Raw genomic sequence first — 25,002 nt, forward strand, 5'->3', positions numbered from 1 at the left:
AATGGCCAGAAGACATGAATACACACATTTCCAAAGAAGGTATCCATATGTCTAACAGACACATGCTAAGCTGCTCAATATCATTCATCATCAGAGAAATACAAATCAAAACCACAATGAGATACCACGTCACACCTGTCAGAATGGCTAAAATCAACAACTCAGGAAACAGATGTTGGCGAGAATAGGGAGAAAGGGGAGCCTCTTGCACTGTTGGTGGAGATGCTAACTGGTGCAACCACTTTGGAAAACAGTGTGGAGTTTCCTCAAAAAATTAAAACTAGAACTACCCTACGGCCCAGCAATTACACTACTAGGTATTTATCCAAAGGATACAAAAATGCTGATTTGAAGGGGCACATGCACCCCAGTGTTTATAGCAGTGCCATCAACAATAACCAAATTATGGAAAGGGTCCAAATGTCCATCGACTGATGAGTAGATTAAGAAGGTGTGGTATAATACACAATGGAATACTACTTGGCAATCAAAAAAATATGAAATCTTGTCATTTGCAACAAAGTGGATGGAGTTAGAGTGTATTATGCTAAGCAAAATAAGTCAGGCAGAGAAAGACAAATATCATCTGATTTCACTCATATGTGGAATTTAAGAAACACAACAGATGAACATCAGGGAAGGGAAGGAAAAATAAAATAAAAACAGAGAGGGAGGCAAACCATAAGACACTCTTAAATCCAGAACAAACTGAGGGTTGCTGGAGAGGAAGTGGGTGGAGGGATGGGTTAAATGGGTGATGGTCATTAAGGAGGGCACTTGTTGGAATGAGCATTGAGTATTATATGTAAGTGATGAATCACTAAATTCTACTCCTGAAACCAATACTACACTGTATGTTCACTAACTTGAATTTAAAAAAAATGAATGAGGGATGAGAAAATGGAGCCAGAGAAAGAAAGAAAAGTTCATGAGAAAATTAGATGAAAGAAAGAAAAGAAAGAAAAATAGATAAAAGACAAAGGAAGATTCAGGAGCAGGATTTAATTTTTCATTATTTTTTTCTTGGTCCTCGTCTTCAAAAAAAAATGTGATTTCTTTTGGGTGCATAAGACTGATGAGGGTTATAAGTTATTTGGGTGCATAAGACTGATGATGATGTGCCACAGGAGGAAGGGAAAGGTTGTACCTTAAACTGGAGGTTATTGATGAAGCAAGATTTCAGGAGAGACTTAACCAGACGTTGGAGGAAATGGTTGTAATTTTCCATTTTAGCGGCAGCTGGAAGGAGCTTCATAGTCACCTTCATTTTGGATTTTGGAAAGACCTGGCTCGAGATTCCTCTTGTCTCTCTGGACTTTTCCATGGGTTTCTATGCCCGGTTTCCATCAGCTGCTGCAGCTCAGGATGTATCCTGGCTGGAGTAGGGAAGAAAGGAAATTGAGGAAGACTTTGGTGAGAGGGATCCAGCATCTGCTCGCCTCTGGGAGCTGACTCAGATGCTCAGCATCTCCCCACACCCAGCTTGTTGTGCTCAGGTTTTGTGCTTTCCTGTGGAGTCCTCTTTATTTTTCCCCCTGAATCAGAGTGGGTTGGGAAATATAAACACAGGAATCATGACAAACTTGTCCATGTGGGAAAGAAAAGATGTCACTGCAGTTTTAGTGGAGCGTCTGGGTAGCAGTTACAGCAGAGAAAGAACGAGAGGGCTTCATTAGGACAAAAACCTTTACTTCTTTTTTCTTCTTTTTTTCAGTAAACAAATGTTCTTTGGTCTTAGGTGGAAATTCAGAGATGAAAAGGCCAAGTTTCCTGTCCTCAAGAAATTGCTGGTGTGATCAGGTCGAGTTGTAAAAATATGATCCACCAAGAACCAAGATCCCCTGGAGAGGAAGCCAATTTGCAGGTAAGTTATGTACATCCCCTCCCACCCCAGCTTGAGAACTGGGGATCCGGGGACAAATGACAAGAGAAGTCTGTTTGGCAGAAGGAAGTTTCAGCACGCGTAGAGTGGGGTGACTGATTTTTCGGCAGCAGCTGAAATAAAAAGAATAGAAGAAAAAAAGCAGAAGTGAAAAAGACTCTTACTTCTTCATTCAATATTTATGGGCCTCCTACTATGGGCCAGGCATGGGTGAAAAGCCTTGCATGACGTGTATGGGGAGGGAGTGATATCTCCCTTGTGCAAACTCAGAAAAATCTCACAGTATCTGGCCCACTGATCCTCATCCTGGGATCCCTAGACCTCCAGAAGTCCAAGAAGGGAGTCATGATGGATCCATGGTTATTTTAAATTGTCTAAACCTGAACCGAAGGTATTTCGGTATGACCGAGTATGGAGGGGAGGGTGGGAGTGGCTGTTGCAAGATGTGAAAGAGGCCATTCCCCCTCTGAAGAATGAAATACTTCCAGTTCTCCAAGATGTCACACTTTGGGTGTGTGACACGCATTACATCCCTTATGCCTTCTTCCTAGGCAATTCTGAGTCCTTTAAGACTTGGAGCAGGTGCCATGTTATCAGGCCCTGGCAAGATCATGTTTCTCTTCCATATCCCATACACCTAGCGTTTTCCCTGTCAAAACCTTGATCACTCCCAGTATATTGGAACTGTTCCCTTTGGTGTTTCCCATAAGACTGCAAGACCCCCAGCCATGGGATTATCTGTGACTCATGGCCCAAACTCCAGCATCCAGCATATGTTCCACCTAACATAATGCCCAGCTCATGGAGGTGCTTTATAAACACATGTTTCCTGAAGTTGTAGCCAGAGAAAGAGCAAGAGGGTTTCATCTGCCTAAAAATTTTACTTCTGCCTTTTTCCTTTCTTTTAGTTTCCTTTCAGCTGCTGTAAAAGACCCAGCCACCTCACCTCACACTTTGTGTGTTCAAACTTCCTTTTCCAGCACATATTTCTCCTTTTTGTCTTAGAACCCTTAGTTCTCAGAGCTGGGGGACCATGTAACTCATCCTGCAAAATATCTTCCTCTTCAGAAGAACTTGGCCTGACACTGCATGGGGCAGTGGAAAGAGTGCCAGCCAGAGGAACCAAGAGGTACTTTCTGGATCTGGCTCTGCCACTGATTCATTCAGTGGCCTCTACTGCTTCCTTGCCTTCTTGGAGCTTTACCTCTTTTGTAAAAAGAAGGAGTGAGCGGGGATGGATACCAGGTGGGAAGTAGCATAGTATGGGGAAACAGACAGGAACATTGTGGAATCACATACATCTGGGGTAGGATCCCCCTACCCCACATGTCCTCTTTGTGGGTAACTTTCCTGAATCAACGCCTCCTGTGTGAAAAGGGAATGAGGATCCCTGGCTCTTTAAGCCATCGTGAGACTATGCGGGCAAATGTACAAAGTGCCTGTCATATGGTAGCTAATGAACAAATCACATTAAGCGTCTTCACCTCCAGGGGTCTTCCCATTTTCATATTTTCGTATTCTAGATTTATATACACAATCAGTCTCAGTCAACATTCTGCCTCCCCTCATATAGTTATGAAAATACTTTATCCGCTTAACCTTTTCTTATTCATCCACTTAAAAATACTTATTCCAGGGATGCCTGAGTAGCTCAGTCATTTGAGTGCAGGACACTTGATTTTGGCTCAGGTCATGATCCCAGGGTCGTGAGATTAAGCCCCATGTTGGCTCTGCCCAGAGTGTGGAGCCTGCTTAAGATTCTCTCTCTTTCCACTACTCAAGTGTGCACATGCATTCTCTGTCTCATCTCTCAAACCAGGAAACTCTTACCTATAGAGAAAAAGCTGAAGGTTCCTGGAGGGGATGTGTGGGTGGGGGGATGGGTACGATAGGAGATGGGGATTACGGAGTGCACTTGTTGTGATGAATACCGGGTGTTGTACGAAATTGTTGAATCACTATATTGTACACCTGAAACTAATGTAACACTGTATGTTAACGAACTGGAGTTTAAATAAAAACTGGAGGAGAAAAAATTTAAAAAGATAAAAATACTCCATTTATTCATTCAATATTTTAATAACTCATTTGGGAAAAAAAAAATCCTACCTCTGCTCTCTAAGTATTGGCTAAGTGATCCTAGAGTAATGGTCCTCAAAATTTTTGGTCTCAAGAACCCATTACACTATAGAAAATTGTCAAGGAACCCCAAGAACTTTTGTTTACGTGGGATGTATTTATTGAGATTAGACATTAGAACTGAGTGGGGTGCCTGGAAGGCCCAGTAAGTTAAGTGTCTGACTTCCCCTCAAGTCATGATCTCACGGTTCATGAGTTTGAGCCCATGCTGACAGCTCAGAACCTGGAGCCTGCTTCGGATTCTGTGTCTCCCTCCTCTCTGCCCCACCCCTGCTTGTGCGTGCACTCTCTCTCAAAAATAAACATCTAAAAAAGAGAAATTAGACCTGGGGAATTATGAGACTATTTATTAATTTATTTTAAAATGACAGTATTCCATTTCATGTTTACAGAAATGACATTTTAATGAAGAATAATTATATTTTACAAAATAAAAATAATTAGTCAAAAGGGTGGCATTGTTTTATATTTTTCAAATCTCATTAATATCTTTTTTTAATATGAAATTTATTGTCAGATTGGTTTCCATACAACAGCCAGTGCTCATCCCAACAGGTGCCCTCCTCAATGCCCATCACCCACCCTCCCTTCCCTCCCACTCCCCATCAACCCTCAGTTTATTCTCAGTTTTTAAGAGCCTCTTATGGTTTGGCTCTCCCCTCTCTAACTTTTTTTCATTAATATCTTATTTAATAGAAGACTGGATTCTCACATCTGCTCTGAAGTCAGATTCTGTGCAGTGTAATGTTTTGTCAAAGTCTGTGCAGAGAACCCGGTCTCACACAGATAGGTAAAGTATAGGAGTCATTTTAATAATCTTATCAGACAATTGTGGATGTTCTTCTTTGATACTACACCAAAACTTGACAAGTGATAATTTCTTAAATGTTAGTTACAATGTGAAATCTGAAACCATATCAGTGAGCTTTTCACATTCTACTGTGCTGAAATCCACTGGTCTACCTTTCCTTTGAGTGGATTTTTTTTTCTTTTTTTTTACCCACGCATAACATTATAACATCATGCACTGGTCATATGGAAAATATCAATTCACTGAATTATGCAGATCTTCAGAATGTTGACTCATTTCATTATACAATATAAAAAATCACATTCCTTATTATCACCACCAATCTCATCAGAATGTGAGTATTAGAATGTTGTCAAGCTCATGATGGCAGATACACATTTTCCAAAATTTAAATTCTTGCTTGAAAGCTTGAGTTTAACCATTGGCAACAAATGCCATGAGTTGTTTTTCTGGAAATGGCAGGCTCTTTTTATTCAATTTTAAGAAAATGTATGACATATGCCCATGTCTAAATAGCCATAGTTTGTCAGTCTCTCTTACAAGTAATACAAATATTTTTTATTGCTCCCTCTTAAAGCATGTTTGAGTGAAATTGAGTTTTATTTTTATCTTTTAACTGTGAGTGCACGGTGTTAAAGAATACAACTATTAATACAGTTTGGTGCCACTGCTTTGACTCGTGCTAAAGCATCAGCTGTTTACTCACGATGGCTTCTTGCCATCAGTCAACACAGTGTCAGCACAAATGTCAACACAGTAAAAGAAGCAATACTTCTTTCTATTATTATGAAAATAGTTTTTAACTCAGAGACCCCCTGAAAGAATCTCGGGTATTCCCAGGGTCCATAGACCACATTTGGGAAACATTGCTAGTATTTTTTTATTTTAAAAGGTAAGCTAGCCTCAAATGTGGACTAGACATCAAGCATAATTTGAAAGCATTTCTCACTTTTCTTTGATAATGACCATGGCTTCTTTTCCAGATGACATCTGCCTAGTATGTAATTGGTGACTACATCCAAGTAAACATGTGGAAAATGAGAGCAAGTGGGTGTGTGGGCTCAGAGGGAATTGCTTGTTTGGAGGATGATGGGAGAGCACAGTTCTGGAAGGAGTTCAGTTCTATGAGTGTATATTTCTGGTCATCAAAAGATTACCACATACATGCTGTCATACAATTTATAATGTGCCTGAGGGAGGTAGCTTAATGTAGAGAAGGAACATGGGCTTTGCACTCAGCCAGTCTTGGGTTCCTATACCAGCTCCGTTGCTACTGTCTATGTGATCTCTACCAATTAACTTTGCCCTGCTAAGCCTTGATTATCCCATCTGGAAAATGAAATTACTCCTTAGAATAATGTGATGTTAGGCATTTAAAGGATGGGACATTGAGTGGATGCTCTGATGTACCATACTGACCCCCCCTTCAGGAATACACTTGTTACTGCAGGGAGTGCTGCTGAAGACAGCCCTCAGTGTCAGTCTTGGTGAAAAAAGAAAACTGCTTTGCCCAATGTCACAACACCTCTTAATGGGCAGCCTGCTTCCAATGACTGATCAATAGCCTGGCTACCTCATCTCAACTTGGTACATTTCTGAAAGGCCATCTCAGCTCCAGTACTCCTCATGGGGTCAGCTGATGTCTTTGTTGGACTGTATTAGAGCTCAGTTTCTCACTCTGCCCAACCCTGTGTCCCTCCCCTTCCCTTCCACAGGTGTCATCCTAAGTCTCCTGAATAGAGTCCTGTATGCTAATCTTCAATTCAGATTCTGGTTTCTGGTGAGCCCCACCTGATGCCGATGTTCTATTAATGTTGTAATTATTATTCATGATCCTCCACTCCCTATGATGGTGTGTGGGCCCTGGTAGCTAGGGACCCTTTGTGTGCTGATCCCTGGTGGTTGTAAGAGGAGGGTTTTGAAACTGGAGCCAGGAGAAGGCTGAATTAATCTTCACCAATTAGGAGGGAGTGAATATAATTTGTGGGAAGGAAGAAATGGAGTTGTAATGGGAGGAGAGATGGGGAGGCTGGGAGAGAAAAAGACAACAAGAACCCCCCCCCCCCCTTGGAATAAGACTAAGAGGAGACCAGGGGGGTTGGACATGTCTGGTGAGGATTTTTATATAATAGATTCTGGAACCACCATGTTTGGGTACAAGTCCCTGCTCTGACATTTACTTTCTCTTTGAGCAAGTTGTGTTATACCTTTATGCCTCATTTTTCTCATCTGTAAAGTAAGAATATTAAGAATACCTACTTCAAAGAGTTGTTTCGAAGATTCAGTGAGCTCATTGGAAATAAAAAATGAGAACTAATTTTTTCCATATTTTTATCACTATCCAATGGGAAGTTAGAGAAGCATACAAAATTACAGTAATAATGATGTAGATGTACATAACCTCAATAGTTTCATTGAAGACAGAGTCCCTAAGACTGTGTAGGAGAAAGAAGTGAAGTCTTTGCAGAAGAAGGAACATTTGAGAGATTGTAGAATCAGTAGAAGGTTGCCAAAGAAGAAAAGTATGGCAGGGCAGACAGGATAACACCTGCAAAGGCTTAGAGGTATGATAATTCTGAAGACCATGGGGATTTCTACTGTTACTGATTTGCTCTGATGGAAAGCTATAGTCTGCAGGAGGAAGTGAGTGGCTGGAGATGACATGGAGAATTGTGCAGCCCCCAACCAGCTCCACTGGATCCTATATGTCAGCTGGGATTTCATCCTGTGGGTGCAAAGTATATTTGAGCAAGAATGTTTTACTAAATATATATTTGAGCAAGGATGTTTTACTAAAGTATTGTTTGTAACAGCCAAAGACTAAGTGTAAATTTAGTATGTTTAAGTATGGGATTGATTACATTTAATTATGGGAATTTAAATGGAATACTATGTGATCATGAGAAAGAATGAAGCAGAAAGATATATGTGCAGACATGGGACAGTCTCCCCTTTCTACTTACAGGAGACCAAAGGATGATGTAGAGCACAGCATAGAGTGTCCGTTCATCTGTATAAACACATGGTATGCATGGAATGTCTTTGGCAGAATACTCAGAAATCAGTAACAGTAATTGCCTTTGGAGAGGGGAACGTGCTGAATGGTCTGGAGTGGAAGAATATTATGGAATGAATGCTTGTGTACCCCCAAAGTTCTTATGTTGAAGTCCTAACCCCCAAAGTGGCTATATTTAGAAATGGGACCTCCAAAGAAGAAATGAAGGTTAAATGAGCTCATAAAGATAAGATCCTTATCCAATAGGATTAGGGTCCTTTTAAGAAGAGACATCAGAGAACTCTCTCTCACTCCGCCCAGGCACCGAGAAAAGGCTCTGTGAGGGCATAATGAGAAGGCGGCTATCTAGAAGCCAGGGGGAGAGTTCTCACCAGAAACCGAATTGGCAGGAACCTTGATATTGGACTTCTATCTTCCAAGACTGTGAGAAAATAGATTTCTGTTGTTTAGGCCACCCGATCTGTGGTATCTTGTTATAGCAGCCAAAGCAGACTAATGGAAAGAGAGACTTACTTTTAATTGTAATTTTTTCCTTTATATTATAGATAGTTTTAAATTATTCGTGTTCCCAGGTTTCACCAGCTTATGAAAGAGCCACTAAATTGAGAGAGTAGGAAGCACCTACCCTTTCCTTCACGAGAATTTCAAAGGTCCCAGTTCTCTCCTTTCAAGCCTCTTCCCCTGTCTTGACAGTGGGCTGGAGGTCATGTCTTCCCCAGAGTACTGCTGTTGCAGACATCTCTCTGATGCCTACAAGACTCCAGAAGTAGATGCTGCTGTTCCTTCATAATTTGATCTTGGGCATCAGTGTTGCCCCGTTTGCCTTAGCTTTGCCCCAGGTTGGCCTGGGTAGCACAGCAGCAGCAGCAAAACAGTAAAGAGTACTGATTTCAGAGTTAGCCAAGCTCATGATTGAGACCTTGGCTCTGAACCTTATTAGTGGGCTTGCATAGCCACCTATGAAACTTCTCTGAGCCTCTGTTTTTTCATTTGAAAAAGGAGAGACCCATTATGAAGATTAACAATGAAGCATAGAGTATGCCTAGCACCTAGTAGACACCCATTGTGGCAGCTGTTATTACAAATATCAGGGTTATTTTTCTTGTCTCTTTTGCAGCTCTTGAAAGTGACTTTGCCAACCCAAGAAACACCAATGTTCATTCTGTCCCCATTTAGTAGGATTGCTTCCTTGCTTCCTCTGTATCCAGACTATAACTTCTTACTCTTCCTGTTTTGTTATGGCTTCTAATTTCGAGGAATTTGGGATACATTTTTTCTGGGCTGGTTGGAGGACATTTATATAGGAGTACCAGTAGCCACAGATAACATTTTGCTGACCATAACCACCAGACACTGATTTTCTTTTAACTTACAGTTATGTCCTGTTCAGCCTACAGCTTGGGGGCAACCTTTGAATGGACTACCTTTGAGAACTTAATACTCACTAACTTGGAGGAAGCATAGTCCACAATTTTTTACTTGTCTCTCGGGCAGATAGTTTAATGAAATAGGAAGAATGTTGGCTTTGAGGTCAAATGTTCCTGCATTGATCTTGATTTTGTCTCTGCCAGTTGGGTGAACTTGGGCAAGTTATTTATCTGGTTCTGTCATCTGTCCAATGGAGGTAATTCCTCTCTCGTAGAGTGGTTGGGAGAACTCAATGAGTTATTAAATGTCAAGTATACTTATACAATGCTTAATATGTATTATAGAACTAGTAAATGTTAGTTCCCCTTTTATCTACTTGCACATAAGAACACTGTTGGCTTTCAGAGGTGTGCTAGAATATCTAAGTCAGCATGGGGATTGAAGTTGGTCTCCTCTACCTCCAAATTAAAATTAAGTTGGGTACAGATTCTTTAAAAATTTGTTTTAAATTTGTATTATTTTTTTAATATAATTTATTGTCAGATTGGCTTCCATACAACACCCAGTGCTTGTCCCAACAAGTGGCCTCCTCAATGCCCATCCCCCACTTTCCCCTCTCCCCCACCTCCCATCAGCCCTCAGTTTGTTCTGTGTAGTTAAGAGTCTCTTATGGTTTGCCTCCCTCCCTCTGTTTATTACTTTTTCCCCCTTCTCTTCCCCCATGGTCTTCTGTTAAGTTTCTCAAGATCCACATATGAGTGAAAACATATGGTATGTGTCTTTCTCTGACTGACTTATTTCAGTTAACATAATACCTTCCAGTTCCATCCACGTTGCTTTAAATGGCAGGATTTCATTCTTTCTCATTGCCAAGTAGTATTCCATTGTATGGAAAGAGCCTAAATGTCCATCATCTGATGAATGGATAAAGAAGATGTGGTTTATATATACAATGGGTGCAGATTCTTAAATGTACCCAGTTCACACTGTAGATTAGAGAGCCACAGCTCATTTTAAGTGATAAACAGTAGGCCTTTGGAGTCAATTGTGTGAATAGCTTTCAACAATTTTACAAGGGTATCTGTTAGGAAATTCTAAACAGGAATTGTACGCACATCTTTAAAATTATCCATTTGCCCTGCCTCTTCAATGATTTAGAAATATTTTATTTTGTATTGACATATTTTTGTAAGCTATCCCAAATTCGTTGTGGAAAGAGTAGCAGTATAGAACACATAAACCAAACAATGAAATGAAGTACAATAAATGAAAGAGCCAAAGAAAGGATTTGTCCAGGGCAACTTTCTGCTTCGATGTGTGTTTTGCATCTTAATTGTCCTGAAAGCTTTGAGAGGAACATGCCATTTTAATGACCAAACACTACTTGACCTTTCTTTTTTTTTTTTTTTTCTACCCACAAAGAAAACATCTAAAGAACAAAACTTTCTGATATGGAACAAATTCTTATTTTTCTCTGGCACATCATTTATGGTCTTGTCAAAAACAGAGGAAGAAAGGCTTGCTGAGGGTCATGGGAGCGTGTGGTGCTTGAGAGGCACCTGGCATTCCTGGCTCTGTCTCCTACTGGGGCATAGAGCTGTGTGGAGAGCTGGACATTTTCAATCACACACTCGCTTAGTCTGTAACATTAACCCTATGAGCCTTCTCCACTCTTCCCATAATATTTGCTGTGTATCTCCTTCCCCAACCCTGGGCTGATAGAACAAATTAGTAGAATCAGTTGACACAACCTCTATCAGAAGCAACGGGGCTCGTCTTATCCAGAGCCAATAACATACAACATACAAGATGGCTGAACTCCAAGGTTGCTGCACATTAACATACAAGAGGGAAATTATCAGTGGAGAAATACAATCAAGCCATGTGGATGGGTGACAAGAAGTCCTTTGGCCAGAGGAACAGATTGCATACCAACGCTGCCCTGGCTCACTGCCCTGAAGAAATACATAGCAATCCACACTCGGGGAAAATTCCATGAAATAGCAGAGCAGAAACCTCCTGAAGCCAATGGCAGCACACTCCAAGAAAAACATCCAATGAACCAAACCCCAAACAACGCAGACCTCAGAAACGTAAATAAAAATTAACTGAAAAAGGAAACCTTCAGAGTCTTGGGAAGGAACACAACAGATTAAGTGACCACAAAACACTAAAACACCAACTAGTTATTTACCCACTGCTTTGTGGTAAATACAAGGCCCGTAGTCTCCAGGAGGTTATTTCTGGGCGCCAATGACTTAGCACATAGGCCAGCAAAGAGCATGGACTTTATTTTCCTTCCCAGGGCAAGTGGCATTTATAATGGTCCTGAGAACCAGAAGGAAGTTCCTTTGAACCTCTTAGTCTTATAGCTATTTATAAGGATGAGAGAGGAGCAGAGAGTGGGAAAAACATTGGGGTTAAAGTCAGAAGCCTTGGGTTTGTGTGCCCTGCCCCTTACTAACTCTGCTGTCCTGGGCAAGCTACTAAACCACGCTGAGTTTCAGTCTCCTCATTTGGAGAGATGAATGGATAATAGTAATTTGTCCCTCACAAGGTTGATATGAATATTAAATGTAAAAAGGGATATAAAGAGAACTTCATAAAAGGCAAACTACACCAAGACAGCCAGTTGTTCCTATTACTGTTCTACTTCATTTATGTCGGATCGTAGGAGAATTAGCATCTACCTACTTTGGGTGAATTTCTTGATAGCTGAGACGTGCCCCTTTGAGCATCTATTCCAACCAGTTTGGTTAAAATCTATAACCATTCACCTCTTTTAAAAGATTATAGAATATAGATTAGAGTTTTCTTGATGACTTAAAATCAAAGTTATAAACACCTGCTGTTGTTCTAAGTAGCACTACCGTTCTGTGTGTTTGTTTTGGATTTTTTTCCTTCTGGGAGTGGACGCATAGCCTCAACCACTGATCTGTCTTAATAGCTTCTCCTACCTCTATTCTGCTTGTCTATTTCCAATTTTGTCAAAACCAGATAACCAATCTCATTAAAAATGAGTGCTAACTCTGAATCAGGGAGTCTCCATTTAGAATCTTAGTAAGAAAATATGTGGTGTTCACGCGGGGACTTTGAAAGCACCACAGTGGAGCTCAAAGATCATTTTTCTGGCTTGAGATTAGAGAATGGCAGGTGTTCGACAAGCTGACCTCAGGGTGAACATGTGGTGCCTGCGTTAGGAATATTTTGGATGGATTTGGTCTGCTCACATCTCTCTCACATTTTGATGTAACTGTAAGTGTGATAATGGTCATTTTACAGTCAGTGAAGAGTGAAGGCTGAATCAGAAGGATTAACATGAGGGACAAGGAAGTGTCTTGAGGACTTGTGGGGCATGCCTGTGTGTGTCAAAATGTATATGATATCTTAGACTGTTTTGAATAAATTAAATTCCCTATTTAGGCCCAGAAACGTTCAGTTCAGCAAAATCAGTTATTGGATTGATTTCTTCTCTGGACTGACTCACTGTTTTATTAATTTTCCCTAAATAAATTGTTGTTTTAGCACCATCACCTCTCGCCATGATAGAATCATGATAGAATCACAGAGGTTTCCTAGTAGAGGACACCTTCCAGGTCATACAATCTTCTGGCTTCCATACATGACTCTGAAGACCCATGTTGGTCCTGACAAATTTTCACCAGTCTGTGGAATGATAAGAAAAAAATAAGGAAAATAGGACAATGCAGCATTCTTTTCCTAAAATTAACTCATCCCATTTAAAGTGATGTCTTGTGTTCTGATGTCTTGCTCTTCCTTCTCTTCTGGTGTCCTTTACCCTTTTGTCTGAGATGATTGTAATGGTAAGTAGCTGTTAACCTGAAAAATGCCTATTCATCAAGTAACAGAGTTGACCGTGCTATGTTAGGCTCCTGGTCTGTGGGTGTTTTATGTGGTTGTTTGATCTCTGGATTTCAAAAATGTGAGAACTACAGATCTAGACCATCTCCTTCAATTTTCAGACGAGGGAACAGAGACTCTGAGAAAATTTACACAACTGAAGTTCACACAACTAGGAAGTTGGAAAGCTAAGACCAGAGCCTTGACTTGCTGCTCTCTCTCCTTCAGCGCTGTGTCCTTCCATAGCTAGAATGTCAGTATTATTTCCAGTTCTGTGGGATGTCAGTATTATTACCAGTTCATGAGACTCTGGAAGAGGAAGGTAGTGGAGAAAAGGGAGCCTCTATTTCTTGACCATGATGATGTGCCTGACCCAATGATGCTTCATGTGTATTATTTCCTTTATTCCTCCAACAGCCCTAAAAAGAAGCTAAAATTGAACGCATATTGTAATTCAATGCATTATTGAATGCATGTAACAAGGAAAACCACGTTCAGAAATGTGAGCCAATTTGACTCAGAATCCATCAAGCCATATTATCACCAACCTCCATGTCGTCCTACAAGCATTTGAGTGGCTTCCCTGTACAAGGTAAGTCTAATGCTAATGTGAAAGATTTTAGCAAATTATAAAGTGATGAACAAAGATCTCATAATTTTTTTACTATTCCTCTCAAACAGTCCTATGAGGCTGGTTATTATCATCTCCATTTTATAGATGAGAAATATGCAAAGAGCATGTAAACATTGCTGAGCTGAGGCTGGCTTCCTGACTCCTCATCCTGGCCTCTGTGTTCTACATTCACTGTGTTAGGGATATCTTATTCTGGAGAAGAAACATGGTGCACCAGAAACACTTCAGTCCACAAAGGATTACGAGCCAATCGGCCATAATTGTTGCTTTGAAAAGGCAGGAGCAAAAGTCGAGTTGATGGAGATTCCAGGCGTGAAAGGGTCGTAAGTTCTGGGCTTTCCAATACTAAGCCATCCTCCTCCAGATGATTTTAATAATCTCCAGCACATGTGTTCTAACCCCTTGATGCTGTACAATATGTGTAACCAAATAAAAGATCGCTCCAGATTTGGAGATTTACTGTTTGTGATGGGAAAAGGCCAACCAGATGACATCATTTATATTCCAAATATGAGCTGCTGCCAAGGCTGGTGATGTTAAGCTGGAGAAATTGATCCTCAACGTTATTCTGTGAAGGAAAAAAGAGAAAAGATCTTGGCTGAGACAGTATCTTTTTGTTATTTATGTGAGTATGAAGACTAGTTTCATAAACTTCTGTTGTATCTAGGATTGCTTATGTCCGGTGTGTGGACTGTTTAGATACACAATGACATCCATACAATTAAACTTACCAAGTTGGGTGATCAGAGTTACCACTTGGTTGTTGTTGTTGCCGGATGGATAACCGATGAGGGATTGACCTGAGGCTTGTCTGCTCCAGCAGACAGGGTATCCGAGCTGTGGTCACTTGTTCAAAAGCAAAGGTGCCCAGTTTGTAATGGTGGAGGGCAGTGGACTCTGCACCCATTCCCCAGCTTCTTCCTCACATGTGATTATTTTCTAGCATCCACATTCTCCACCACCATGAAACCCAGGGAAAGTTGACACCATTTTCAGTTTCAACGGTAGATCTTGATTAATCTAAATTAATAAACGCATGGCATTCTCCCCGTGGCTGGTGATTCAGGAGTGACTTCTGAGTATAATCAGCTAAGTGAAAGGACTTAGGTTCCATGCTCGAGGAAGTGGGTTTTCCCTCTCTTTCTGGATAGATGATGGCAGAAGCACAGAGCCCCCCATTGCTAATGGCATCCATTTTACAATCGCAAGGAGGAGCAGGTTTAGAATGAAGTCAGTGTTGAGGATGGCTGAATGGAGAGATGGAAAAAACCAAAATGCTTGATTATATCATTCAGCCTCTGTGCTGTGCTTTCCCTGTCTCTGGGCTTCCTTTCATATACTATATCATTTCCTTATTATTTAAGCCAGTTTGAGTTTCTGTTGCTTGCCCCTGAAGGCATCCTGATTGGGAGAGGTGCACATTTGCTTCCTGAGGTCCCATGCACATTTGAACCACATTTTCGTGGTGTTTTAAAGATAGAGCCTTGAATTTATGTCTAAGGACTTTATGCGTCCAGCTGCCACCACACTCAAAGTGGTCTAAAACAGAAATCACTCACAACATTGCCTGGCTTCTTGATCTTGACCCTCCCAGCCTCATGTCCAACCCTTCCAGCCTCATCTCTAGCCATGCTCATCAGCCCCTCTACAGTCTTTTTTTTTTTTTAATTTTTTTTTAACGTTTATTTATTTTTGAGACAGAGAGAGACAGAGCATGAACAGGGGAGGGACAGAGAGAGAGGGAGACACAGAATCTGAAACAGGCTCCAGGCTCTGAGCGGTCATCACAGAGCCCGACGCGGGGCTCGAACTCACGGACCTCGAGATCGTGACCTGAGCTGAAGTTGGCCGCTTAACCGGCTGAGCCACCCAGGCGCCCCTACAGTCTTTCAGTTATCCTAGTGCGCCATCCGGTCTCTCACCTCTAGCCTTGCTCATGCTTTTTCCACTGACTCTATGGATCTCCTTGACTGCCTTTTCCCCATACTCCCTCTCCATCAAACCTTGACTTAGGCACCATTTCCCCTGGGCAGTCTTCCCTTCATTGGTCCTTCTAATACTTCCCTAGCACCTTACTCAACCCCTATCAGAGCACTTTCTACTCTATATGGAAATGACCCTGTTGGACTGTGGGTCCAGTGAGGACAGGAAACATCTGTTCTGTTTACAGTTTTGTCCCCAGGGCTTAACACGTAGTTGGTACTGCATAAAATATTTGTTGAAAGAATGATGAATTAATTACTTAAAGCTATTCAAACATTCTGCATTGCCTAGTGCCCAAGTGCCTTAATATGGCTTTCAATGATCTGGCCCTGACTTCCTGTCCAGACCCCTCTCCCGTTACTCACCACTAATTTTTTTATTTAAAGCGCACTGATTCACACGTCCTCTGCCCTTTCACGTCTTACTGTCCCTATGGGCATTTGTTACTTCCTGAAACTACCCATTGTTGTGGACATCTGCTTCTTTAGTTGGGAGATTGCTGTGAAATAGTGAAAGGAATTCAAACAAGCAAACAACAACAACCCAACAACCCTGGATTCAAATTCTGCATAGCATCTTCTCATTCGTGTGATGTTGGACGATGTACTTAATCTGTCATCTACAACATGGGGGCAAAATTGTGCCCAACCAGGTTGTTGTGAGGATAAATCAGGGAATGGATAAGAAGTCACCTGGCATAATACTTCTTGTGTCAAGTTCTTCGAATAACCCTGCATGCTGAATCATCGTTGAAGTCTGACTTCTGGTTTCACAATCAACCACCAATTTGATCCTAGGTTGCTTTGAAAAAGCAAAATCAAAGAGTAAAAATTGACCATGGGTTCAGACTTCAGGAAGAAAAAAAGGTTTGAGAGGGAGTAAAGTGGCATTGCCGGGTCTTTATTCTCTACTTTAAAGTCTGAAGAGTCTGGGGTTAGCAGGAGTACCGTTTGATAAGTTATTTGGTTTGGCTAAAACGGTCACGTTGTCATGGCAGAACCTGAAATTACCAGGAAGTTTTTGAGTTCCCACAGTTTCAATTACAATTGCTGTGCCCACGGAGCGATCCTTCAAGGCCAAGTGGGAACACAGTGGCAGGTGTTCAGTGGTGCTTTTAAGATGCTGCTAGGTAAGAGTGAAGAACTAGGTAAAAGCCCATTAAAAGCTTTCCCAAATGGGAGGGAACCACATTGTCTAGATTCACAGAGTGAGCTGGACTTACAACTCTTTCCCATAGTACTGGGTTCTATTCTTTGACCAAGCTCCTAGTTTTTGATCCCTGGCTTCTGTTCTACACCTCCTGTAGTTTGGGGCAACTTACCTATTCAACAACTAGCTTTCCCTAGAGATATTTTGGAAGAGTAGGGGAAGGAAGGAGCTAGCTTCCAGAAAGGGGTACAGAAATTAGATGCTGCATCTAAACAGAACCTTTCTTTCACTTAAATATCTTCATGGTTGAGCGGAAGGGAAAAAATGTGTGTTTTGGAACCAGAAAGCTGGTTTTGAATGTTGGCTCATCCATTAATTGACTATATGATTTGGGGCATGCTACTTGACCTCTTTGAGCCTCAGCTTTTTCATCTATGAAATGGGCCTAATATCTGTCTTGCACAGTCTTGGTGGTAATGAAATGAGACAATGGATGCAAAACATTTAGCAGAGTGCTTAGGAGGTGTTCAACAAAGTTGACTTTATTGCTAATTTTTAAAATCATTATTTCCTATACATCAATGTCAGTTATGTCAGAGTGAGATGGCAGGTACAGCTTCCTTTGGACCTGGCTTATAAGCCAAAAAGGAAAAGAGATATAATCCAAAAAGTATCAGAATCATACTTTACATTGAACATTTCTGGCAGCTTTAGCCCTTATGAAGGTGGGCCAAGACAGTATCTTAGAATGTCAAGATGTAGATCCAGATTCCTCATTGTGCATGGAATGGAGTGAGGGTGCAGCGAGCTGTCTATGGAGTGAAGATTAAGAGTACAGAGAAAGACAGATACCATATGTTTTCACTCTTATGTGGATCCTGAGAAACTTAACAGAAGACCATGGGGGAGGGGAAGGGAGAAAAAAGTTAGAGAGGGAGGGAGCCAAACCATAAGAGACTCTTAAAAACTGAGAATAAACTGAGGGTTGATGGGGGTTAGGAGGGAGGGGAAAGTGGGTGATGGGCATTGAGGAAGGCACCTGTTGGGATGAGCACTGGGTGTTTGTATGGAAACCAATTTGACAATAAATTTCACATTAAAAAAAAAGATAACCTTCAATTATAAAAAAAAAAAAGAGTGAACTGCCATGGAGATAAGGATTACATAGAGAATGAAAAATAAAGGTGTGAATGGGAGTAGGGACATCTGGGTCCTGAGACCCAGTTTCCTCATTTGTAAAATAAAGAGGTGGCATAAGATGTGGCATAAAATAAAGAGGTGGCATAAGTGTCTCAAACTGGGGGTTTCCTAACTCTTTATATTTTCTAACTGGGATCAGAGGAAAGAGGAGATAAAAGGAAGAACAGAAGAGGGAGGAACTGAGTGCAATCACTGTGCGAGAGAGCAGGAATGGCCAGGATAAAGGTAGTGATATTTTGTGTCTTTGGTTCATGGACTCTAGCTAATGCTTAATGTCTCTCCCAGGACTTTTTTCTCTTCTTTTCTTTTCTTTTCTCTTCTTTTCTTTTCTTTTCCTTTCTTTTCCTTTCTTTTCTTTCCTCTTCTCTTCTCTTTTCTTTTTTCTTCCTCCTCCTCCTCCTCTTCTTCTTCTCCTTCTCCTCCTCCTCCCCCTTCTCCTCCTCCTCCCCCTTTCTCCTCCTCCCCCTTCTCCTCCTCCTCCTCCTCCCCCCTTCTCCTCCTCCTCCTTCTTCTCCTTCTCCTTCTCTTTCTCCTTCTTCTTCATTAAGGACCAACAAATAATGAAGTTTCCAAGAAGAATGTGCTCAGCTAAGCAAACATTTACTAAGCAACAACAAGCAGCTATTGTACTAAGTACAAGGGGTATGAGGATGACAGAATGTGATTCCTGTAGTTTAGTGGCAGGGACAGAGACTATGCTTGTAACCTCAACATAATGTGATGAGTCTGTGAAGGAAGCCCAGGAAACATGGAAGCTCTGAGAAAGCAACTTGATGGCAGATGTCAGGAAAGACATCCTCAAGGAGGTGGTACCTCAACTGAGTCGTGAAGGATGAATAGGAGTCTGCCCTGTGAGGACAGATGAAGGACAGTGTATCCACTCAGAACAATGACCTTTGCAATCCTGGTTTATTCCTCTGCATCGCTCCTGGGGCAGCAACATGGAAATCATTCCAAATCGTTGGCTTGGGATGGTTTATTTTGGATGTGCTCATCACTGAGTACATATTTTTCCAGGATTTCTGAGGAGATGGATTTCCATGTGTGCTGTGCTGCAGCGTGTCTCCTCAGGGTGTTTATTTACTGTGCTTTATTCCATAACCTAGCAGGGTGTCACAGCTGGAGGCAGCTGGTGGTAAATAAATAGCTTCCATTACCCAACCCCATTACCACCCTCCATCCTGCTTTGAAAACATGGTCTCAGCCCATGGGTTCCTCCACCCTCAGATCCATTGCAAAGTGTCAAATCCCTGTGGAATTGCAAGAGTGTTTCCTTTTAAAAATGAAAATTAAGAGATAAAGCAAAGGACAACTTAAGGCACCAGGGAATTCAGACTCTAAAAAGATAGGCTTTCCTAGAGAAACTGGATAAAGCATATAGGCTCCTTGATAGCAAAACAAAGTCACAAACAAACATAAACAAATCAAATTTATGTTGTGGTCTGCTATGAGGGGGATTTGGGAGTGACTCAATAAAACATGGCTTGGTTGGGACTTTCCCATGTGCTTTTTGCCTTCACATATTTTATCTTATGTGTGGTTCTGTGTTAGGTTTGTCAAACCAGCGTTGGATGAATACAGAGCAAATGGGAGGGGCGAAGGCAGGGAATTAACATCTACTTTCTGTCTGTCATGACGCTCGTGTGTTGGAAGTTCTGATATGAATTCACAGTTTTACACCACATCCTTATCTCCAAAACTACAAGAAGTCAATAGCCCAGCCATTTTCACCAGTTCCTTCACACATCAGACTTGCAGGCTTTCTGCTACATACAAGTAAAATGGAGGATATCCCACTTATGCTGTGTGTGTGTGTGTGTGTGTGTGTGTGTGTGTGTGTGTGTGTGTGTGTGTTTTGGGTGGTGGGGGGGTGCATGCAAGGAGAGAGAAGGACTCAGACATTTATTAAGGATCGCCTTCTATTCCTGAGTTAGCAAAATTCAAGAAACCATTAAAAGAGCTAGAAGCATACATTTGACAGTGGACACAGTACTTACCCATTTGGACATTTAAGACTTTAAAAAGGTCAAGGCATTTATCTGAGGGAGGAAAAAAATTGAATATCTATAATTTTCTCTTCACTTCCCATTTAAAAGTTTTTTTTTAATGTTAATTTTAAGACATAGTATGTGCACATTTGCACACAAGTGGGGGAGGGTAAGAAAGAGAGGGAAAGAGCTGTCAGCACAGAACCCCACGTGGCGTTCGATCCCATGAACCATGAGATCACGACCTGAGCCAAGATTAGGAGTCAGATGGTTAACCAACTGAGCCACCCAGGCGCCCCTCTTTATTTCCCATTTAATAGGAGAATTAGTGAGTGAATAATAAACTGGAATGAGAAATTCTTACGGCTTTGCCTTGGTAATATCCTCAGTAATATTCTTTTGCTAGGCAGGCATTTTTCTTGAAGTTAAGCTTGATAAGTCGGAGTGAATAGTTCTTGGCAAGGAACAGATCAGGATAAGACCAAAATATTGTCATAAAAACAGTTTCTATTAGACTCTGAGACATGCAAGTAAGTCGGCTACCAATTCTACTGGCACTTGAGCAATCAGAATGAATCCAGGAGAAAAAAAAAAAACTGGAAGCCTTGTAGAAATAAATGCTAGTAAATTTGAATACAATCTCCCTTCTGAGACTTTCCCGTTATCATCATAAACTTAACATCAGATGAGTTCACTAAGAGGTAAGGAGAAAAGGAGAGGGAGCAAGTGAAAGAAAATCTTCATAAAGGAATTAGATGTTCTGCCTTTTGGGAGAGATTCATTCTCCTCTTTGCTCTATAATTTTGTTGTTATTTGTTTATTTAGTTAAGTTTTAACGGCAGACGGTTCTTGGAACCTATGAAGTCTCGATATTACTGGGTACCAAACTTACTTCATGTTGCTCTAAACATTGAGACCAGAAAAGATTAGCCACAGAAATGTCGATGTGTATCTGAATGCTTTCAGAAAGCAACAGGTTAGTGTGTGGGGGGCATATAAGCAAATTGCACATGCCCCCTTCTCTAAAGACGTTTGCTTCCTGGCTTTTTCCAGGCAATTTGGAAATAAATTTACGAGAAAGTCCATGAAGCTTGAGATCCAGCCGTATGTACAGAAAGATGCTTTTATAATATTGAGAATATTGGCTTTTTAAGATATCTGTATATGCCACCATTAATTACATTAATTGCAAGCCATATTGAAGACAAAGACTAAATAATCAAGTAGTCACATTAGAACATTTTGAGTTTTTGCAATTTTGTTTTTGTTTTATCTTTTTGTTGTCAATATATGTTTATTTCACTTACGGAAGATGGGTATTCAGGGTCATAAGCGCTGGTGTGATCAAAACAGAATATCATTATTTGTGACTTCAGCTTTCTTCCTAAATTTATTGGATTATAGTAGCGCCATGCTCTAGAGGTGCTTATATAATTTGTATCATTCGGCATATTCAGATCTATTGACTTATTCGTAGGTGGCACAGAACAGCATGTATTAAGTTAAATGTTGGTTCCCTCCTCTGCCCCAGCTCTTTTTTCCCCTTTTCTGGCTGGGGAAGTAGAGTAGATTAGGAATCCGTAAAGATAAATGGAGGGTGAGATTAGTGAACAACTCCAGGTATGTTTTCTTCGTGTCGGCCAAAGGGATCAGACTTTATCTGCTTTGCAACTCTAAAGGCTTTGAGATCTTAGAACATCCCATGACTCATAATCTCACCTAGGCTTTTTCTTTCCTTTCAAGCTCTAATAGCATGGCAAGAATCGTCATCAGTTCCTCTAACAGAAGAATTGCATGTAACCATCTGTTAACTCCATTGCTCCCATGTTCCTCTTCTTGAGATAGCCGAGTGGCTTCACTACCACCTTGGGCATGTAACCTTGCCTTGTACATTGGGCGGAGGCCAGCCACTCCTACCCTTCTACAGAGTTACCACTGTCGTCTGCCCCCACGTTCTCACTGAAGCATGCCATTTCTTACACTCAGTGCCTCTCTGCTGTTAGACTGTCAGATGGTGGGACTGTGTGGTGTAATCTGATCTTTTGTTAGAAGCTCTTGTTGACACTCAGTACCCAAGTGCCGCCTGGGTCAGGGTCAGGGTCAGGGTCACTGGATGTCCAAAGCATTGAGAGTATTATGGCATCCTATCTCATGTGTAACTCAAAATAAAGTCAAAGTAAGCCACAAAACATAAACTGGTAACCTAGCCGAAATTAAAATCAGTCCCTCCTTTTAGATCATCCTGGATAACTGTACCCGAGCAGAGCTATTGTACATTGGTTCATTTAAAATTATTCATTCATTCATTCATTCATTCATTCCCTTGTTTAGTCATTCATTCATGTATTTGGTCATTGATTAGGTATTCCTCTTTGAGCTATCGGTTCAGCTGGCTGCTACTAGAAAATCCAGCACTGATTAAGTCTCTCTCAGTCTTGCTCATTCCAATCCTCCCTCTTGGCCATGCTACCTGGTACACGCCTGCCTGCTACGGATTTCCTCTTACCATACCCTCCAGAAAGATGAATGATCTTAGAAAGGACTTTCTCTCTTGCCTCCTCTCTTGGTGGGGGTGGGGGAGAGAGGAGGTAATTGCCCCGGTTAGTACTGAGTGGCTAATTAACCTTATGCCTTCTTGAACCTGGTGAGGTCGGTTTCCTTTTGCCTTGGATCTACGACCAAATTCACCTGATGCCTATATTTTGCAAAACTGTCTAGTGCTCGACAGGGAAAGGAGGTCCATGGAGAGGAGATCTTGTTGGGGGTCCTTGGGTAGCCAAGGATAAGCTTGAGACCAGCTGGGGTGGGTGGGTCCTGGAGGAGATGGTGCTTCACTGGGACCTGTACGTGTTATAGGAAGTAGGAGTAAACACAATTTCTCACCCATGTTTAGGACTTTATAGTTTATAAGGCTTTCACATAATTTTCTAAGTATATTTTCACCACAGTCAATTTCACACTATCCTAATTCTATCGCTATTTTGTAGATGAGGTATTAAATCCCAGAGAGCTTGGGTGACTCCCAAAGTTACCCAGATGGTAGAGAGAACTTCATCGACTTGATGGTTTTGTCAAAGGCTGATCCATATTTGCGATCCAGTTTGGCCCATTTCACTTTATAAAACTTTTTTTAAAGGACTGTTCTTTGTTCCTTGAATTTATTTAAGTTATTTGTACATATTTGTATTTATGTTCCATCTTACTCCAGACAAGATTTAAGCAAGCACACACATATCCCAAATGAATATGTGGGAACTGCATTTTTGAAAGATTTTGAGCCCAAAACCTCAAACGATTTGTTTAGTTTTTGGTCAACAACAAGGGCACTTGTATTTCCATCAGTAGGTTTGGGGGCTGGTTTGCTTTCGCAGGGGTCTGAGTAATGTCTAGCAAGGCCTCTTCTGTTGAAGCCCAAATACACTCACGTTGTACACTTAGACCCAGTCAGAGGAAGCCAAGACCCAGGAAGGCTGCCAGATGTTTTCACTGCCATTTCATGGAAAGCTAGGCTTTTAATTTTTGTTTGCTTATTTGTTGAGCTGTAGAAGGGAAGTTTGAACAAGGCCCATTCCAGGGCAATGAAGGGCAGAATGCTAAGAGGTACTGATGAAATACATGACTGATCTCTGTGTGGGTGACAGTTTTGCTGTGTGATAACCAGAAAAACCTGAGGTCCCTGGAGGACAGGACCCTGGTTTTGGCTCTGTCACTTGGATAGCTATTGGACTGCTGGGCAAGTCACAGTCCTTAGGGAATATGGCTTTGCAGCCAAGGACATGGGCCCTGGAATTAGTGCTGGGCTTGAATCGCGGTTCCATGTTAGGCAAGGTGCATCCTATCCCTGAGCCCCAGGTTCTTCATCTATAAGTGAGGATCATATCTTATTGAACTCTTGTTAGAAATTAATGATATAATGGGGCGTCTGAGTGGCTCAGTTGGGTAGGTGACCAACTCTTGATTTCAGCTCAGGTCATGATCTCACGGTTCATGAGTTTGAGCCCCGCATCGGGCTCTGCTGTCAGCATGGAGTCGGGTCCTCTGTCCTCCTCTCTCTCTGCCCCCTCCCACTAGCGCTCCTGCACGCAATCTCTCTCTCTCTCTCTCTCTCTCTCTCTCTCTCTCTCTCTCTCTCTCTCCCCTCCCTCCCTCCCTCCCTCCCTCCCTCAAAAAAAGAATTAATGATATAACCTAGGTAAAGCGTTTAGCACACTGTCTGCCACTTTACTGAAGCTCAGTTCTTTTGTCTGCACGTGAGCCATAGGAAGCCTCTGGCTTTGATGTTCTTGGGATCCATAGTGTTGCCAGGATTGCTCTGGGCCACGTGCTTTCTCAAACGGCTACCCTTTTCTTGCCACTGAATGCTTCTCAGGGCTTTCCTTGTCTTTTCACGTTGCTGTGACAACTAAGGCACCAACTTGAGGGGAGCCTGTCTCCGTGTGAATAAACACATTGATGGTATGTATGTATCTTGGACGAGGACTTGTGGTCTGTGTCACGAAGGAAGCAATTTCCATTGAGTCACAACGTCAGCCACTGGCGTTTGGGCACTGGAGGTGAGAAAATGCAAGGGGTGTATGTTTTAGGGGGCTTTTGCTGCCTTTTTTTTCATGCTTGCTTGTGCTGACCCCTCACAGAAAATGTCTTCTCCCCTCTTGCTCTGTATCTCAGTCCCACTGAGAGGCAGTAGGGAGAGGAAGAGCAGGTGGTGCTTTGTAGTCAGACACCCCTGGATTCAGTCCTATTTATGCTGTTATCGCCCAGTGCAACCTTGGACACGTGGTAAGCTATTTTGACTTCTCTGAGGCAGTGTGCCTGATTGTTAGAGCATGGACGATGGAACCAGAGTATTTGGTTTTAAATTCCGTCTCTACTGCCTATTGACTCTGTGACCTTCAACATGTTACTGACCTTGCTCTCAGTTTCCTCACACTTGCAATGGGGATAATAATAGCACCTCTCCCATTGCTTGTT

At 41.7% G+C, this 25,002-nt stretch overlaps 1 long non-coding RNA gene across 5 annotated transcripts in view; it reads left to right on the forward strand.

The window, feature by feature from the left end:
• Positions 1-25,002, forward strand: part of LOC131504681 (uncharacterized) — a 247,012-nt gene that overhangs the window by 66,616 nt on the left and 155,394 nt on the right. For 4 of the 5 annotated variants that reach the window (XR_009258108.1, XR_009258110.1, XR_009258107.1 and 1 more), the window contains 2 exons: positions 1,739-1,864; positions 13,495-13,669. This is a non-coding gene — a long non-coding RNA (uncharacterized LOC131504681). Of the gene's footprint in view, positions 1-1,714; positions 1,865-13,494; positions 13,670-25,002 lie in introns of all 5 variants that reach the window. The other variant, XR_009258109.1, reaches the window with a different exon arrangement.

This window comes from Neofelis nebulosa, chromosome 2, assembly GCF_028018385.1.
Source record: "Neofelis nebulosa isolate mNeoNeb1 chromosome 2, mNeoNeb1.pri, whole genome shotgun sequence".
NCBI classification, from domain to species: domain Eukaryota; kingdom Metazoa; phylum Chordata; class Mammalia; order Carnivora; family Felidae; genus Neofelis; species Neofelis nebulosa.